Source organism: Nannobrachium achirus, assembly GCF_963921795.1.
Source record: "Nannobrachium achirus genome assembly, chromosome: 24".
In the NCBI taxonomy this organism is placed as follows: domain Eukaryota; kingdom Metazoa; phylum Chordata; class Actinopteri; order Myctophiformes; family Myctophidae; genus Nannobrachium; species Nannobrachium achirus.
In genome coordinates this window covers 43360379-43380232 of record NC_137831.1, presented here as the reverse complement: position 1 = coordinate 43380232, position 19854 = coordinate 43360379, and positions in this window count along the sequence as shown.

Sequence of the window (19854 nt, the reverse complement as noted above, 5' to 3'; positions counted from 1 at the left end):
TGGATGAGGCGTGTTTGAATACGTTTTAGAAATATTTGAATTTGAATGTTTCCTTTTCCCTTTCTAGGAAAAGGGAGCCTTTAGTCCCACAGGAGCAGATCATAAGCACACTCCACAGAAGACCCAGCCAGTTGAATACTCAACCACATGACATCTATCTTGAACTGCTTTGAACTGCTAAATCGAAAACCAGCCACTCGAAGCCTCCGCTCAGGGACGTGCTGGCCATTGGGAAAAGAGGGACAACTCCCGAGCGGCCGGTTCATTCCCGGCAGGTCCAGGCCGGCCATTAGGAATAAATTAAAAATAAAATGTCGGCCTTCGTTCCATTTTGGGGGCTGGGCGGCCAACAAAGTAAATCTTCACTGTCGGGCAGAAACCTCATATCTCCAAGTTTCAAATTTATGAATTTTTTCGCAAAGCAAAGCCCTGCTTCATCATACAAGGCTGTTGCACAAAAGTAGTGAAAACAGCAGATCTACAAGCACACAACGCCTCGCGGTGCGAGGCGTTGTGTGCTTGTAGATCGGCTGTTTTCACTAGTTTAAATCATTTTTAAAATGATAAATACAAAACAAACGGTTTTGGACATACAAGGTTTCCACCGGACAACGACGAAATAACTCATGTACAGTAATTGGCCCACTGGCTTGTCACTTGACATGATCTGAAATGGCAAATCTTTGAGTAGCAGCAGCGCTATAGAGAGATCTCTCTCTATGGCGCGCAATGAGGGCCTCTCCAACTCTTTTTCCCTGGCTGAATCAGGGGCCCAGCATGTCCCTCCCTCCGCTCTTCTAACACCAACCTTCTCCTCACCCCCGACACCAACCTTCGTATCATGGGCGACGGGGCCTTCTGCTTCACAGCCCCAAGCCTGTGGAATGCCCTCCCTGAGCACCTGAGAATGCCACAGTCTACTGATGCTTTTAAAAATGGACTAAAGACACACCTTTTTAACAAAGCGTTTTCTTAATGATCCCAGTTAATTTTGTCTCTGCCCTGTTTTAGCATAGATTTTATTTCACCTGTCTATATGCTGTTTTTATATGCAGTTTTTTTCTGCCTTGTTTCATAGTTTTCTGCTTTGTAGCACTTTGAGATTTATAAGAATGTAAAGCACATTATAAATAAAATGTATTATTATTATTATCTATAAATTCACAAAACGTCTTTACTTAGACTAAGCCCCCATGCCCCCCCCCCCTTTTCTTTTTTTTCTGCCTTTGTATTTGATGTTATGCTTTTGAAACTGATATTATCCTAGATAAAGTACTATGTTCTATCCTTCTGTCTTTCAATGTTATATGAGATACTCAAAGTGTGGTGCCTGTGGAAATAAGCCTCGGCTTTCTAGGATCTCCTTTTAGTTGACCTTGTACCAGTGATTTTGTACTGTCATGAAACTGTACTTTTTTCTATTGCAAACTTCTAATAAATTCTTCAATCAATCAATCAATCAATCAATCAATCTGTGTGTATACTATAGTATGTATGTATCTATGTGTGTATATGTGTTGTTGTTTTTTTAATTATTATTTTATTCAGGACGAAGTGCATATCATTATCATGAGGCTATTGTTACAACTAACAAACATTAAGGGATCAGTCCTATACAAAAATGTTGTTGATCTGCCTTATAAAAAGATGTCTTAGAATTATAAAACAATAAGCATCTAATTCCAAAACAAAGCAAATACTTTTGAAAATGATGTTGACCTTAAATCCAAAGCCACTTAGGATGGTAAAATAACTAAAGGCCTGTATCAAAGTATAACTCCACTTCTTGTAGTATTTCTTACACCTATACAGTGCAGTGGCGTCAGTTCAGCAAAAGCTAGGGTATGGCAAAGATGGGAGTCCTCATGGAAAATAGGCATTACATTTTGTATAACACAGTTCTATTGTGAAAATAGCAGATCTACATGCTCACAACGCCTCGCTCTGCGAGGCGTTGTGAGCATGTAGATCGGCTATTTTCACAATGTCTGAAAAAAAAACACAGGTTTTCTTGGGCTGGATATGGCAGCCTGGAATGCGTGTTTAAGTGTAAGTTTAGCATGTTAATAAACGTGCCACAATTAACAATAATGCATTGCACCAAAACACAATGCATTTTATTTTTATTTGTTTCCTAATGGCCGGCCTGGACCGGCCGGGAATGAACCGGTCATTCGGGAGTTGCCCCGCTTTTCCCAATTGCCAGCACGTCCCTGTACGTCAGCTTAGCATTCTGCTTTGTGAATCTAAACAGTAGTAATTTGAAACTGAGGAAAACTCAAACATGTTATTGTAGGCTATACAGAACTACAAACTCTTTCAGCTATAATCACATGAATATAAACAACCTTTTATTATGGCTTAGCATGGTCATGGTTATTCAATTTGCTTTTAATGACAGAGTTAATGTTTCCACCATCAATTTAGAAGTGAAGAACACATACCCAGAACACATACCCAGCTAGCCGACCTACAAGCTCACAATGTGTCACGGTGCGACGCATTGTGAGCTTGTAGATCTGCTTTTTTCAAAGGATTTGTATACATTTGAAAACTTGAACTGGGACAATCTGAGTACTTTTACTTTTGGTACTTTAAGTACATTTTCATGCCACACTCAAATTAAATTCTAAATTCCAGACTTTTACTAGAGTATTTCTGTATAAAGTGACTTTTTCCACCACTGACAATACATTCATATACAGATAGCTTAGTCACCTTCTCCCACCAACCACCACATCAGCATCAGCGCATACCGTAGCCTATGTGTGTACATGTGTGTGTGCGTTTCTCACAAACCACTGAACTGACGTGGCAGATCATGTCTTGCATGGGCACGCTGCCAGTAGGCCAAGGAAGTGTCTTTCAATGTTTAAAACGTAAATTCTTTACTGGAAGTCAACAAGTAAACATCAGTGTCAATATGAACTCATCATCATGAATGACATGGAAGCCACTTTTTTATGAACTTGTAAACTGGACACATTTAATAAAACCTTGCTTTAAAATAGCATTATTCCAGTCCTGCTGAGCCATATACTGTACTGCCTATATATCAACTTAGCTTGTACACTTTTTTGTATTTCTGGAAAAAAAAAATAATAATAATGTGACAAGCCCAACACAGTGATGCCATGGTCAAAGTTAACAGTCCGATGGAAACAAGTATGTAGGCCTACTGGATAATAAACTGTAAATATTTGAAGGATGTTGAATGTATTCTTATGGGCTTGTTCAGAATAAAACACGTAGAGCAGTGGTCTCAAACTGGCGGCCCGCGGGCCAAATCCGGCCCGCGAGACGATATTTTGTGGCCCCCACCTTAATATGAAAGTTTAATGTTAGTGCGGCCCGCGAGTATTATATGAATGGCACTTTTACAGTGTTGTGTGCGGAGCTGACGAACCCGGTGGGGTATACGGCTCTCGGGGGCATGACATCGACCGGGCTTGATGCAAGTAGAGAAACATTTTTCAATGAGTGAAAGTTACAGCAGCGTTGCCATGGAGACTTTTCTTCTGAGCCTGCATGGCTAGGCAAATGCGGACATTCGTCCCAGCGCGCTGTGTTCACAACAGTTTAAAGAAGTGTTTTAATTTGCTACCAAGCGTGACATTATACCAACGTGTATAGGGCCAGGCTATGTCTCTCTCTGAATAAAACAAAGTGATGCGTACGCAGCGAGATAAAAGACAAGTATTCATTCATGTGGTCTGCAGTCTGACGGTGGGACTACACCAAGCCGTTTCGCGCGCGTCAGTGCGTATGCGTGCGTATGCGGGGCGGGCGCATACGCATGTATATCAATTCAGCCGGCTACACAGGCGTACGGATAGCGCGAACCACGGATATGCATTCCCTAAAAATAGGATCGGTTCTATTTTTTAAGCACGCCTATGCGTTTTGTACACAGACTATCTGGTCTTCCTCACATATACTCCCTCCTTGGTGTAGCCTGGAGCATTTACGCATACGCGAGCGTCTGCACGGACAGTACGCGCGTATGTGCACATTTTTTGGTGTAGTCCGACCGTGGGTATCAAATCAGTTCTATGTGAGCGTAGGTTACAACCAGACTGAACGCGTCGCACGTCGTAAACCCCATCCACTCCCAATCCATGTGATTTTGTTAAACAGACTGCTGTTTTGTTTTCTCTTCCTCCTCTGTCCTGCCTTGCAAAGGTTGCATTGGAAATCAAATGGCAGCGCCGTCGCCTGATTTAATATCGGCGATAAAACACGTATACGTATCCCTCGTCTCATCATCATCAGTGTTGTAAAATCAAATTAATGCGAGACCCGGTCAGAGAGCAGATCTGCCACTGTGGAGCAGAGCTAACCGTGAAACGAAACTTTGCCACCGTTGTGGTGCACGACATGTGCAGAAAAGTTGATTTGACAGATAGCCAAAGATATTATTATTCCATGGTACTGTTGTTGTCGTGGGGAAAGGCTTCCGAGGTGATTTATCCAACCAGAATGCACTGTGCCGTGTCGCCAAACGGAGGAGAGAGAACGCTGCTGAGTTATCCGGAACGTTCGCCCAAAACAAACTCGCCCCTGTGTTTTATGTGTAGGAATACTTGCTGGATGTGATCGTGGGGGCGGAGGCGATCATGTTTTGGACGAGTTTGCATCCTCATCTCAACTGCGCATTCTAAACAAGAATTGACACAGTCAATATAAAATCAGGTGGAATTGCCAGCAGGAGTAAAAAAAAAATTGAACAATAATTAAAAACCGTTAATGACAATACAGCAGATATAGAAGACTGAAGAAACTGAAATTACTGATTTATTTACTTTTTAATTCTTAATTTGTTAATGTATTTGTTGATTGATTGAGCAATTGATCAATCAATAAAATTGATTGAGAGTTTTATTAGTAGCTAGTTTTGTACAGAAAACAGTACAGTACAGTATGTTCCATACAAATTGACTACCAAAGAAGGGATGTACCTGAGGAAAGTTATACACAACTTGTTTACACCAGGGTCCTCGTTCATCTTATTTTGTGTTTGTTTATTTGTTGATTGATTGATTGATTGATTGATTGATTGAGAATTCTATTAGTAGTTTGGTACAGAAAACAGTTAATACAGTACAGATAACAGTACAGTACATGTTCCATAAGTTAAACACAACTTGCTTACACCAGGGTCCTAATAAAAAAGACATTTGATAAGATTGGATTTTTTTTTATTTCTTTGATGGGGAGATAGATACAGTAGTTGTTAGACTGGTATGAAACTACAATAATAAAAAAATTAGCACAAATTAGTGCTAGTGAATGTGGGTGGGTGACGTGACGTAACGTTTTCGCTGTCCTCGGTGTCAAACATGTATAAATAAAAAATATATTTGTCAAAAACCTTCTGAATATTGTGCAGGACATTAAGCTTTATGTGAACTTACTCAAAATTAAAACATTTCATTCCTCATTTCTTCAGAATTTTCAACCAAACATGGCAAAACTCATATGGTGTGACTGTCCTGACCTTGTTTCTCAAAGTGGGAACTTGAATAAAACTAAGAAAAAGAATTGCTAAAAATCATTTGAAAATGAATTTAGGCTAAAAAAATGTCTATTTGTGAGCCTATATCTTTTCAAAGTCAAAGCATAATGTTTTCAGTCATTTCTGATCAAAAACATTTTGTCCCCCAAACCAAAATCATTTGGTGTGACACTAGTTTGGACAAATTAAACAGGCAATTATTTGGACACCTATTGGCTAGAGAGGTCCTTCTTCTGTAAGGCTATTCAGCACTCCCAGCACAACTGCAAGACAGGTGTCTGAGGTGAGTTATGATTTTAACATTTTCATGAAATGCCATCTTGTTGAAACTTTGACAAACTCACCACTTTGGATGTCTGTTGGTGTGACACCTTTTCATTAAAAAAAGCTTAAGTTATTTGAAGTTTTGGTCATATTTCCATGTAGATCTAGGTTGCTTTGTTATAGCTAGCATGCTGTTAGCATGCTAATGTGTACATAGTAGCCTCAAGGTAAACCTAAATGCAGAAAACGTAATATGGTGTGACACTTAATCATAATGGTGTGACATGTCTGCTTGTCACGCCATATGACTTGATTGTCACACCATATGATTTATACTGTATTTAACTACAGATATAACAATAAATAACAAAGTTCCATGTTTCTTTTTACATTTAAACATTTGTTTTAAACATTTTTACATAAAATGTAATTTAGCTTCATTCAGTGATACTTCAAATTCATCAGACAGAGCAGAAACCCCTTCACAGAAACCTTAACATATTGTTTCAATCTAAACAATATTTTCTCTTTGTCTTAAACTATACATTCCATTTTCTTTTGTCAGCTGGAAAATGACAAGTGCTGAGAGAACGAGAAAGTACAGGGAGAAACTAAACAATGACCCAGCAAGGAGAGAGGAGCCAAAGGGGCGAGACTGCATTTTCTACGAAGAGCAGGAGGTTGTCTGTGGCATAGCAGAACCGCAACAAGGCAGCCGGTTTGCTACCCTCACCAAATACGACTGGCTGATGTACAATACAGTCTAAATGTATAATCTAATCTGATCTAATACTTTTGTACTTTCACTCACTGGACTGGACAGTGGACAGTGTTAAGGTAGGACCCGAGACAAAACTAGCGAAAATAGCTGATCTACAAGCTCTCAACATGTTGTGCTGCGAGAGCTTGTAGATCAGCTATTTTCGGAGTTGCGCAACCCAGCACTCTTTAGCTAGTGGAGATGTGGTGTAATGTCATGATTCCTAATTACATTTGTTCAACACAAAATGCTGTGTTCAAGTTCAGGAGACTTCGGAAAAAAGCAATTTACCTGAATGCTGAGTTCTGTTTCCACTAATTGGTGTTAATAAAATGTTGCCTTGGCTCCAAGTGTGGCTATGCGCCTTATTGTCTCTTTAGGATCCTTCTGCCGTGGGCCGGCAGAAGACTTAGGTGTGCGTAGCATTCCTGTGCACATCCTCATCATCCATCTACTACTACAATTCTTTCTTATCCCATGTTAAAGCCCTACAATAATATCCTGTTCAGAAATATTAAGGCCATGTTATCCTGGGTAATTGTTTAATCAATCAGTAAAGTTCAGTACTCACTAATAGGTAGGTTAAAACACAGTTTGCTTTGACACATGAAGATATGATCATACGGTGTGACACTAAATCATTTGGTGTGACATTCCAAATAGTGAAAAATCATACCTTTATTAATGATTAAACCAAAGAAATGTTTATGGATTACATAGAGAATATTATCAGGAAGAGTCACAAATATTTGTGTAATTTTAGAGAAAGTTTTGACAGAATACATTTAAAATATGTTGTAAGATCATGAACATGGGCCTCACACAGAGTGTCGATTATGAAAAAAATATACAGATATAATTAATTTTCAAAAAACTATAGTGGATCACTGGTTAGTTATGATAAAGTGAGTAACTTAAGAAAGATGTACTCCATTTTCATTTTATGAACAATTATTTTCATGTCACACCATATGACGATTTTAGGCACAAGTACAACAAACTGCTGAATAAAGTCTGATTCCAATAAAATATCTAAAAACAAAATGTATTTCCATAAGGTTGAGAGTGAGTAGAACAAAAGTAAATAACTTTTATGCCTGCAATTTAAAGTTTTTTTAAAAACACATTTTTTGGGGCGTCACGTCACTGACCCACGTGCAGGCGCACATGCACGCACGCGCGGCCAGACTCCGCCTCCAGCGGCCCCAAGGTAAATTGAGCTCGAGACCCCTGACGTAGAGTATCTGAAATTTGAAAGACTTCTTTGTTTTCTTGTCAATTGCCAAAATCCTAAGTGAGGTTAAGTGATTTTCTTGCCCTGAATTTGGTTTCTCAGGCCGCACTTACTCCCATGCTATGTTCTGTCCCCAAAAAGCTCCAATGGTTCTGTTTGGAGTTAGGTTCTATATTGTTTGTATAGGGCCATGGTTGTGGTTTAGGTTCTAAGTCATTAATATCAGGGTTAGGGCAGGAGTGTCAACTGCATGCATAAAATAATATCCTCCTCCTCCTCCTCCTCCTCCTCCTCCTCCTCCTCCTCCTCCTCCTCATCATCATCATCATCACTTTAGTCTGATGTCTCCTCTACATCTTTTCATCAGGATGTGGTTTCTCTGTAACTTATGAATTTACTGGCATGCTGCCAGAACCCTGTTATCATTAACACCTGCATTCTGACGCAAAGAGTCTTGTGTGGTACACGCACATACTGTATGCATGCGTGTTCACAAGTTTTTCAAAAAACACTTCTTTGGGGTGTGACGGCGTTAAAGTCACCCTAGAACAGACAACAGGACCACACAGATATTGGACAGTGAGTAAGATAACCTTTAACATATTTATGAATATAGTGCATATGATGTAATGCATATCAACACAATTAACTCAAGTAACTTTCACGTGCCGTTTCTTAACATGCTGACACATATTTCTGAAAGAGTGTGAAGTAAGATGGAGGAGTGAAGGGGGAGAGGAGGGAGGAGAAAGGAGCAGAGGAGGTGAATATGTCCATCAGTGTGAGAGCAGACCCGGTCAGAGACCAGGGGTCCAGCTCACAGGAGGCTGCCCCAGATCTAGGTAATGCAATTCATTTCAGTTCAATTCAATATAAATATTCTGCCGAATCATATTATGTTGATGTCTTGATGTCTCAAGACACGCATGCAAGGAGAAGGGAACAGGCTTTCAAAAGGTATAAAGTTATCGCCAAGAAACATTAGAGTTAATTTTGTTGCATTGATGATAGTAATGATGGTATTGGTGTTGTTATGTTAACTAGTAGGCTAAAGTATGATGTTTCTTTTTTTTTTACAATCAAGGACTCTGAACTTGAACAGCTTGTGGTCTATAGCTGTTTACTTGTCACACAGGAAACGGTGTGTGTGTGTGTGCGTGTGCATGTGTGTGTATGTGTGGGCGTGTGTGTGTGTGTGTGGGCTTGCAATACTATCTTTGTGGGGGCCCACAGGTGCCCACAAAGATAGTACAATCGGAGAAAAAGACCTTGTGGGGACAAATTTTAGTGTCCCACAAGGCAAGGGTTAGGTTTAGAGGTTAGGTTAAGGGTTAGGGTTATGGTTAGGGTTAGGGCGGGGGTCAGCAACCCGTGGCTCTAGAGCCGCATGCGGCTCTTTAGCGCCACCCTAGTGGCTCCCTGGAGCTTTTTAAAAAATGTATGAAAAAGAAAAAAAGATGGGGGGAAACATTTTTTTGTTTTGTTTTAACGATCTTTTTATTGTCACTGTCGGGCAGAAACCTTGTATCTCCAAGTTTCAAATTTGTATGTTTTTTTTTCGCAAAGTAAAGTCCTGCTTCATCATACAAGACTGACGCACAAAAGTAGTGAGAACAGCAGTTCAGGGGAGCGTTCTTTAGGTTAGATTATACTTTATTGACAAGAATGGCAGCAGCAACATAGCATATAAACATCAGCAAGATATGAAGGCAGCAGCACGATACATAAAGGCAGCAGCATACACTAGGCATACTAACGGCAGCAGGAGAGCGACAAATGCATGACATGTATACTGTGATACTATACTAAGGCCGCAGCATACCAACAGCCTAGGAATAAGAACAGGCATCTATGGCAACTTAGGCAGGAGCATAACTTGGCGATGGATTCTGTATTCGGGTCATTTCCTGCAGGCCCACGATCACACGTGTACCATGTACGGCGAAGTACATGTATGGCTGTGTACGTCGTGGGCTTAACATATCTCTGCAGGCAATTACCCGAGACCCCCCGCGGGGTCTAACACAGAACCTACGGTGGAGCTGGGGTGGTGGCGGGGCAGTAGCTTGCGCAACAATACCTTACCTACAGGCAGGTCTACCTATATGTTGTATAGGGGGCGGGACGCGCAGGTCCCGACCACGTGAGCGCACGCAACCTCCAGAACACTCCCCCGAACTCGCTTCGTCATTACACTCCTACGCATCATTTCAGGGGAGCGTTCTTTAGGTTAGATTATACTTTATTGACAAGAATGGCAGCAGCAACATAGCATATAAACATCAGCAAGATATGAAGGCAGCAGCACGATACATAAAGGCAGCAGCATACACTAGGCATACTAACGGCAGCAGGAGAGCGACAAATGCATGACATGTATACTGTGATACTATACTAAGGCCGCAGCATACCAACAGCCTAGGAATAAGAACAGGCATCTATGGCAACTTAGGCAGGAGCATAACTTGGCGATGGATTCTGTATTCGGGTCATTTCCTGCAGGCCCACGATCACACGTGTACCATGTACGGCGAAGTACATGTATGGCTGTGTACGTCGTGGGCTTAACATATCTCTGCAGGCAATTACCCGAGACCCCCCAAAACAACAACCCCCAACACAAGCAAAAGCTAAGAATCCACTGCCAATGCCAACCAACGGTGAAGGTTGCTCTGCTGTAAATAGGCGACTAGTGCTGAGCACAACTACACTAACTGCCTAACCTTAATACTCTAGAGCGATACCAAATGAATATGCAGTAATACTGGAATTAATGAATACTAACAGCGAGCAAAGACCAACCAACGGCGAGGAAGGTGGCGCTGCTGTACTTTTAGCGCTTACTGTGAGCAGGAGGCACTGAACTATATAACTACCTAACACAATACTCTGGAAAGGCCAAGCTCAGTTATTAAAGTAAAGGCGGCGGGACAGCTCAGAACATCCTACCTAAAGGGACACCCCAGCAACCACCTTGCTTTGCAGAGAAATTGGAGTGCGGCATAGCAATGCAACTATTCATAAAAACGTATACTAGAATGGACAGCAAATGAAATACGCTGTAGTACTGACATTTATTAATATTAGCAGCTTGCCAAAGGCCAACCAACGGCGAAGAAGGTAGCACTGCTGCAATTTAGCGATTACTGCGGTGGGCAGGAGGCAACTAAAGTGTAGATACGCCGACCAACACTAGAACTCGAGCGCTATGCTATACTAGAATGGGCAAACGCGATAGAAATACACAGTAGTACTGAAGTGTATTAATATTAGCAACAGCCAACCAACAATGAAGGTAGGTGTCATTTTAGCGATGCTATACTGAGCAGGAGCAACTGCGTATAACACTGGTTTATACTGTTAAACTTACCCATCTAACCTAAAAGACACCTTGGCTTGCATATTAAAATGCATGTGAAGCGCAGCAGAGAGGCAGCCATTAACCTAAAAAGACACCCCAGCAAACACCTTGCTTTGCATATTAGGCATGTGAAGCGCAGCGGCAAATAAACACACAAACATATCGGGTACACGCCGAAGCAGAACGGCATAATGTAACCTTATGAAACCTGAGCTAGTAGCACAGCCGCTCAGTCCCGAGTTGCATGGCTTGATGCTCATTGGTAGCTGGGCGTGCCGGATTTCAGATTGCCGAGTCTGACGTAACGGACATAGCTGCCGATGCCCGGCGGCTAGAGGATTTCCTGGTTGATGACAGCACCCGGAGCGCTGCTGTTGTCACTGCCCCGGTCCAGCGAGAGAGCTATGCGGGTGGACGGGTAGCCGGGTGGGGGGCGGCGTGCAGGTGGGCAGCTGGTTGGGCAGGCCGCAGCTCTCTCGGTTTTATGCCGTACCAGGCTCGTGTAATGGGTGCCGGGGGCAGACATCAGGCGGATGTTTCAGCATGGAAATAAAGGACGGAAAAGTGAATTAGTTCTGCTCCAGAGTCTGCTGATGCGTAATATAAGAAACTCAACAAAACCACATCTTGACTTTTAAGTCAAGCAATGCAAGAGCGGCCAAGCCAATATACCAACCAAGCTAATGTGCTGCTATTTACTAAGGCTACCTATTGTTTCCAAGCTTAAAGCGACTGAAACCCCAACAGCACCGAACAAGCAAATGCGCTGCTATTTACCTGCTAGAGTCTGGCTCCGCAGTGCTTCTAGGATAGCTGTTGCTGATGAGAGGAATGGAGTTCCCGCCACTGGTGCTGGAACTGCAGTTCCCAGGTTCCTTTGCGGCATGATGGCGGCGTCGGCGTGTTGCGCCTCCGGAAGACGAGCCTGCGCCCCATGAGCTTCTAGCACGACACGGCGGGCTGGCGGGTGGGCTCGCGGGCAGGCGGGTGGGCTCACGGGCAGCGGGCTGGCGGGTGGGCTCGCGGGCAGCAGGCAGGCGGCGGGCTAGCGGGCAGCAGGCAGGCGGCGGGCTAGCGGGCAGGCGGCGGGTGGGCTGGCAGGCGTGACGACCGCCTTGCTTGGGTTGGCCGATGCTGTAGAAGCAAAGCCCTCTGCAGTGCTAATCGACTCCTGACTGGCCTCATGGTATTCTACAGCCGTGGACGAAGCTATAAAGATAATAACATGTTAATAGACAACGCAGCCACTGCAGCACGACGCTGCAATGGCAAACATGCTGTAGCGACAGCCATGCATCAGCTCCAGCCCGAATCTGAAAACCTGTTAGCAGGCATGTGGCAGCCGAAGCAAGAAGCTATGAAGAAAAACGCACTGTTAGCGGAACCTGTAGGAGCTTAGCCAGAAGCTGTAGGAGATTAGCCAGAAGCTGCAATGATCAAAATGCTGCTGTAGTAGCGGGCCTGCCACAGCTCCGGCATGGATCTGCAGTGATAAAGATTATGTTAGCTGCTGCAGTAGCAGCTATGCAGCCACTCCAGCACGAGCTGAAAATATAGAAATGTTAGCAGCAGACATGTAGCGGCCGCAGCAAGAAGCTATAAAGTAAAACATGATTAGTGGAACATGTAGCCGCTTTAGCATAAAGCTGCCATGATAACCTGATGCAGAAGCCGTGGGCCTGCAGCCGCTCCAGCCTTGAGCTGAAATAATAAACAGGATGTTAGCAACCAACATGTATTAGCTTTAGCATGAGCTGTAAGAAAACATAAAGTGTGCTATGTGACCCAATACTATAACCTTAGTTTGAAACGACATTTAAATTAAATCACTTTTACTTCTGATACACTGGTAGCAGCTTTAACATGAAGCAGTAACGATTGCAGCGGACCAGAAGTGCTTTAGCCAGGAGCTGTAATGATACAAATAATGTTAGTATCAGACACGTGGCACTGAGCATGAACTGCACAGATAACATGATGTCAGCATCCTACAAGCGGAAGCGTCAGTTGTAATTATTAGCAGCCATAACAGCAGCATTAGCAGCTTGAGTAGAGCTAGCCTCCGCCGAAACCACGGAGACATGACAGTATCCGACTGCGGCAGCAGCAACAATTGGCGTATTTATTTAGCATTTAATATAGCAGCACAACTGACAACTTAGAACTTATCAACTTTAACTAATAGCCTGCGATGCGAAGAAAAAAGCTGATGAGCTGCAGCTGATGGATGCTGAAAACTGAAGAGAATGGTTAGCTTTAGAGTAGACTACGTTTCCCTGCATGCACTAGCGACTCAACTGGTGACGTCAGGTCAGACAGGCACGACTTGCGTTAGCGGAAGCAAAACATTGATCGCACGTAAACTATGGCACCTATGAGCTAGCGGGTTCCTCCTCCCAGGAGCCCGCGCAGACAGACATCCTTTATAGCTTCTCAAACGAGCGGCCATAGAGTTATAATAGCGAGCGGCGATTAATGTTTTAATCATTCATCCCGCGAGGGCCAGACAGTGCAAAACATACACATGACCCAAGGAGAGGCAGCACAATATAGGCCCCAGATACTAACTAGATTAAGCACGCTGCGACGAAGCCTGAATCGAATGCTTTCCTCCTGGCCCGACGTGTAGTTCATACGACTATTACTTCTAGCACAACGCCGAGGCTTGGCATGATAGAGAACTACATTTCCCACACGCAGCGCTTAATATGTGCTACCGTAAACCTCCTCCGTGAAGACGTAAAGCTCTGCTAGGTAGATTCATAGAGTTATAATATGCCGCTTACTGACACGCGCAACCTACAAATTAATGTATTCCTCCTGACATGAGACATTACTGTTAATAGAGGCAACGTTTTCACACGGGGCCATACTTGTGCCTAGAACATGGCTAGCAAGCTGTTTTACCAGCTAACAGCTATCCTTACAGAAGTTAGAAGCTAGCCGGCTAACAACAAGCAAAGCTAGCCCTTGGCTGACTGAAGAAAGGAACGCTGCTCAACAGTAGCAGATACGGCTAGCTCCGTCGACGACACACCACTGTTCCCGATAAGCACAACCAACTGAGTTTACCTTTATAGCGAACGGTCGCAAGCAAGCCAAGCACAATGAAGTTATTTTAGCATTAGCCAGTAGCCACAACTACTTCCATCTTGATCTGTAGTATGCAAAAATCGCTGGAATGGGCAACATTACCTTGATGAAACAGTAGTTAGAAGTAGACCTCAGCCGTGTTTACTACCAACAACAAACCCAACAGTTATGCCATAAGCCTTGCCTTGATCACAGCAGCTAAAAATGAGCTTTAGCAATAGTGAGCAGCCGAAACAAGAAGAGCAATGGCCTACAAAGGCACAATTAAGTTAGCTAAGCAACAACAACAACAGCACAAACACACTAAATTAGCCTAGCCACGACAACACCTGCCGCAAGGATCAGCAGCACTGCACTGCAGAAGTCAGCTGGGAATTAGCAACATTAGCGGAGACCCACACACTTGTTGAAGCAGTACTAGAACACAGCAGTGTCTACCCAAATCCACAATCCCAAAGTTTTTTCCATACAACCTTGCCTTGAATCCCCTGATCCTAGCGTAGACAGCGGCTAAAGACGCGAAAGACATGATCCAAGCAGAAGTCAGCAGCACAAACAACCAGTAGCCCCTCGAGACAGCCATGCGTAGCAGCAGCAGTAGCTTGCGCAACAATACCTTACCTACAGGCAGGTCTACCTATATGTTGTATAGGGGGCGGGACGCGCAGGTCCCGACCACGTGAGCGCACGCAACCTCCAGAACACTCCCCCGAACTCGCTTCGTCATTACACTCCTACGCATCATATCTACAAGCACACAACGCCTCACGGTGCGAGGCGTTGTGTGCCTTTATAATTTTTTGCAGCTCCAGACAGATTTGTTTTGGGTTTGTTTGGTACAATATGGCTCTTTCAACATTTTGGGTTGCCGACCCCTGGGTTAGGGTTAGGTTTAGGGTTAGGGGTTAGGTTTAGGGATAGAGGTTAGGGTAAGGCCACAGGACTTGCATAAAAATGAATGGAATGTCCCCACAAAGATAGTAGACTATGTGTAATGTCCCCACAAAGTAGCAATTGCAAACCTGTGTGTGTGTGTGTGTGTGCGTGTGCGTGTGCGTGTGCGTGTGTGTGTGTGTGTGTGTGTGTGTGTGTGTGTGTGTGCGCGCATGCAGTAGGCCATTACCCGTCAATGCAGATAATATTGGCTTATGCGCTCAGTATGCGTAGTTTAAGTTTTGGATGGTGATTTAATCCTTGTTGAAATGCACTATACACACACATAAATGTAGATACCTTGTCTTGTTCTACAGATATTAAAGCCATGTCAGACCTGTCAAAAAATGTGAGACAGGGAGAAGGAGAAGCAGGACAGAGAGGTGACACTGAGGACAGTGGACAGTATAAGGAGAGAGTGGTGGACATCTATGAGAGCGTGGACGACCTCTCTGGACCACAGGAGGTCATGATGGAGACCTTTGTTGGTATGCACTGCCAGGGGTGTCACAAGGGTGGGAAAGTGGGACTGGGTTACTAGGGCATAAGGTGGAGGGGCCTTAATTATCTTATACTTTAGCTATTGAAAAATAGCAGATATACAAGCTCACAGCGAGCTTGTAGTAAGTCGTGAAAATATATGCACTTTTTAAGCAAACATTTGTAACTCAAATGTTGCTTCTGGGGGGTCCCTGGAACTCAATATTTTGAGATGGGAGTCCGTAACCAAATACATATAATTTTGGTGGCCCTTCACTTGAAAAGGTTTGCGCACCACTGACATAGAAACAGGATTTGAAATATTCGAAGACTTCCAGATTTTCACAATTTTCACAAAGATTGCAGATCTACAAGCTTGTACAAGCTCTACAAGCTTGTATTCTTCAATAGTTAAAGCACAAAATGTGAGTGAATCCTTGTACCCAGGGCCCAGTGTGTGCTGGCCCACTGCCAGCACACACTGCCAGTCACAGGTGTGTGAGTGGCACCTGAGCATGTTGAGTTTGTGAATGCTCCGAGCAGCAACACCGGAAAGATTTAATTTGATATTCTCTTAAAACCTTAATACATTTGTATTGTATTCAAATGTGTGTTTGTTTTTGCATTGTCTTAAAAGGTTAATACGCCAAATACTTCTTAATACATTATAATTGCCCTCTAAAAATCAAAAATCAAAAACAACTTAACCATTTCATTTATTTTAGAAATAGTTAATCGTTCAACTCAATAGGGCAAACTCCCGTCACAAGTTGATGAGGTCATGTGTGGTCCAGCCCCATGGAATCTATGGAATGCATGTGCTTGCATGTGATTGCATGTGCATTTTAAATATTGTTTTGATGCTCATAAATTAAAAACGAGTTGGTCCCAAAGACAATTATATATATATAAAATATTTGTGTAAATATACACACTTGCCTTGTCTTATATCAATGCCATGTCAGACTTGCAAAACCAGGTAAGACAGAAGGACGGAGAACAAGGACAGAGAGGTGACACTGAGGACAGTGGACAGTTAGGGCAGATGGGAGAGGAGGAGGAGCACATCTATGAGAGCCTGGACGATGTCAGAAGCTGTGCCGTGGACTTGAGGGAGAACACAAGATACACTCAGGGTGAGTTGATGAAGTTGTGAAACATTGTCATGGTCATTTCTTAGTTTCAAAGTGGAAAAGAGGTTGTTGCACAAAAACAAGGCATTGTCTTTCCTAAAGTAGGAAAAGATCTCTTTTCTTGCAGCAGAAAATCTAGCAAGTGTATAGGAGTATATCAAGTGCTTTAGAAACGTCCAATTTAGCTAGTTAGTCTTGTTTTGTCTCTCTCAGTTACTGCACAGTAACCTATCTCAGTGTTTCTCAAACTTTCACATTTCAAGGTCCTCTTAACTCTGACAGAAATGGAACCAAATGGATTTGGTTCCATTTGTACACTGTCAGAGTTACAGACTTTTACAGTATGGGTCAATTTGGACCCCCCCAAAGGAACCCACAGAGTCCCTGGAATCCACTTTGAGAACCACTGGCCTATCTGAACTTTGTGTTTCAGGACGGCGCTCGAAAACAGTGAAAAGGCCTCTCAGAGTTGTTGCTGTGTGTCTGGGGATGCTGTGTCTGCTGGGTGTGATCATAGGTCTTGCTGTGTACTGTGAGTATTCCATGACACAAAACTATACCACCTCACTCATTCAGGGAAAGTTTTTGGCAGCTCGGGTGGCGCAGTCAAAATCTGCCTACCCACCATAGCGGTGGTGCATCCGGCTTTGTCGAGCATAATAAGAACGCCCGTGTATTGGCCCGTGTTCATGGGAGGGAAACAGGCGGGGAGGGTGATGTCACTGTATGTATTCTCACGGGCAGGGGCGGCATTGACAAGACAAAAATGTATGTGGGGAAGACAAAATTGGGGCGAAAAAGTGGGTAAAAAGCTATTAAAACAAAATATATATATATATATATATATAAAAAGAAATGATAACTTTTATAACGCATAGTTAGTCAGTTGGACTTACAGCCATATGGAGATCCATGGAGATATGGGCATATTGGTTGGATCGGCAGTTCTACAAAAAAAATACAAAAATACAAAAATAAGAAAAGTTGTTGTACACTGTACATAGTGCAAGTACAGTATTAACGACAGGGGAAGCAGCTAAGAACATAGGCAAAAATTAGAGCTATCCGTGTGCAAAAGTTGGAGTCTGTAGAACCAACCGTACGCGTGTGCTGTGAGACCCCAGACATGTACTCGGTTACTCGTTAAGTGAAAGTCCTATGACGTCTATGGTGTCTGACATCATACATACAATCCCTTTTATGCCCATATGGAGATCTTTGTCTCTAGAACCAGCCACACTGGTTAGACTGACATGTATAGTCTATAGTTTAGACTGACATGTACCTTAAATACTGTATATTGGCATTCACATAACCTCACTGCGCCAGATGGTGGCAGCAGTGCGTATGCCTGGCTGCATACCGCTCTGCTTACCATCATCTGGGATTGCTCGGGCAGACCCGATGTAAGGGGCGGGCCATTTTTTCAAATTCTTTAGCAGGTGAGCAACTCCAACCACTCACATTGGCCTGTCTGCATGACGTTACACCCAGACGGGTTTCCACGTAGTCTGCAATCAGACTCTATTGGCTCAGAGCCAATAGAGTCTCAGTCCGCCCGTAGCTGCCACTGATTGGTCTGGCCCGGGACTTTACGAGTGTTATCAACTCCCCCCGAGAGATCTCAGATCGTAAAGTAGGGCGGTACGCACTACTGCCACCATCTGGCGCAGTCAGGTTAGCATTCACAGATATGGGCTTACTATTGATGACATCAGGGATCTCCATATATGATCATAAACAGGATTCTATTAGTGTGGTTCATCTGACATCACAGTGAGGTCAGAGCTTAACAGTCAACAACAAAGATCAAACGCTGGTTAATTCATATTGAGATACGTACTGACAAGATGTGACGGTTCTCATACTTAACCGTGACCTACAGTCGCAACTACTCTACAGGTTACAATTTATTACCAGTACATTGAAAATCCATGAAAATCCATGAAACTCCTGTCTCATGTTTAGTCAAAATGTGTCCCGGTGGATGGAAGAAGTTTGAAGACAGCTGTTATTACAAATCTACTGAAACGACAACTTGGAAGGAAAGTAGAGAACAATGTCAGAAGACAGGAGCAGATCTGGTGATCATTAACAGTGAAGAAGAACAGGTTAGTGTGTGTGTGTGTGTGTGTGTGTGTGTGTGTGTGTGTGTGTGCGTGCGTGCGTGCGTGCGTGCGTGCGTGCGTGTGTGTATGGTGTTCGAAAAGAGTCAAGCACATGTAACATAACTGCGTTGATGCCTGCACATACTTTCACATTGACTCACAATGGGAAGACGACGCAACTAGACGTCCATGCGTCCATACCTTCACACATTAAAGAGGTGATGCCATAGTTTTGTACTTTTTCTGGTTGTCATGTGTCTATGAGGTTGACAGTACTTCATTAGACCCCTGGTGTGGTTGTTATGAGCAATTATGTCTTTGTATTTTGGGTTTCTTCCTGGAGGCTGAAACCTTGAGTCAAAAGTGCCAATCAAAAAACAGCTATGGTAAATGGTGCATTTATATAGCGCTTTTATCCAAAGCACTTTACATAGATTGTGCCTTACATTCACCCATTCACGCACACATTCATACACCGGTGGCGGAGGAAACCATGCAAGGCACCTACTCACCGGGAGCAACTAGGGGTTCAGAGTCTTGCTCAAGGACTCTTCGACATTAACTCAGGGGGAGCCTGGATTCGAACTGGGAACCCTTTGGGAACCCTTTAATAACGGTTTCACTACCCCTGAGCTATGCCGCCCCCATATAATGACGCAATAATATCATACTCAACCACATACCACCCATCATTATCATGACATTATATTACTACACATTTGTGGGTGGAGCTGGCCCTAACACACATGTGAACCTGAGCATTGTCAAATAAAAAGGTCCATGGTTGTTATGTTTCCATATGCTGCATGACAGCTGTTAAACAGTCATTTCTACCATCTGCAACTAAAATATTGTGTAAACAAATGGGCCATGGGTGGCCCTCTTGTGAGTTGGGGAGGGACTAGGATAGGTGGATTGTCTTTGGGCACATTTATAGAGGCACGATGGAGACACACGTAGACACTTCAGATAT